Genomic DNA, 458 nt, shown 5'->3' with positions numbered 1-458 from the left:
GAGGTGCATTTGCTGGCTCTGCTGGAGGAGTGGGGCCTGTGCGCCCTCCACGCTAAGCGATCGGCCGTCCAAATCGCTGACGTGAGCCTCGTCAGGTGCCTTCGCGTGAAAAGAGGCTGATTTCCCCGCTTTGGCAAACCGGCTGGGGGCCCTGCTGAGCAACACAGAAAAGTCAATTTTTTTTTTCTTTTTTTGTTCTTTATGCTTTATTTTTTTTGCATGGACTTTCAAGTTAAACCTCCCTAAAGCTTTTCAGGTGAAAAGCAGATGAAACGGAGCGGTGCAAGCTCTTCAATTGGAGCAGGGTGCTGCGAAGAAGCGCTTTGATTTACACTTTGACACGAGGCGTCACAATGAGCTCTTGTCTTTCGAGGGCGACATCACCTACAACCTCCCTCGCCGTGAACCAAGTAGGGAAACGAGGAATTATGCAACCGAGCCGGGCTGTAATTTGGGTT

Source organism: Egretta garzetta, unplaced genomic scaffold (assembly GCF_000687185.1).
Source record: "Egretta garzetta isolate BGI_Z169 unplaced genomic scaffold, ASM68718v1 scaffold720, whole genome shotgun sequence".
Taxonomy (NCBI): Eukaryota; Metazoa; Chordata; class Aves; order Pelecaniformes; family Ardeidae; genus Egretta; species Egretta garzetta.
This window is presented reverse-complemented; position numbering follows the sequence as displayed.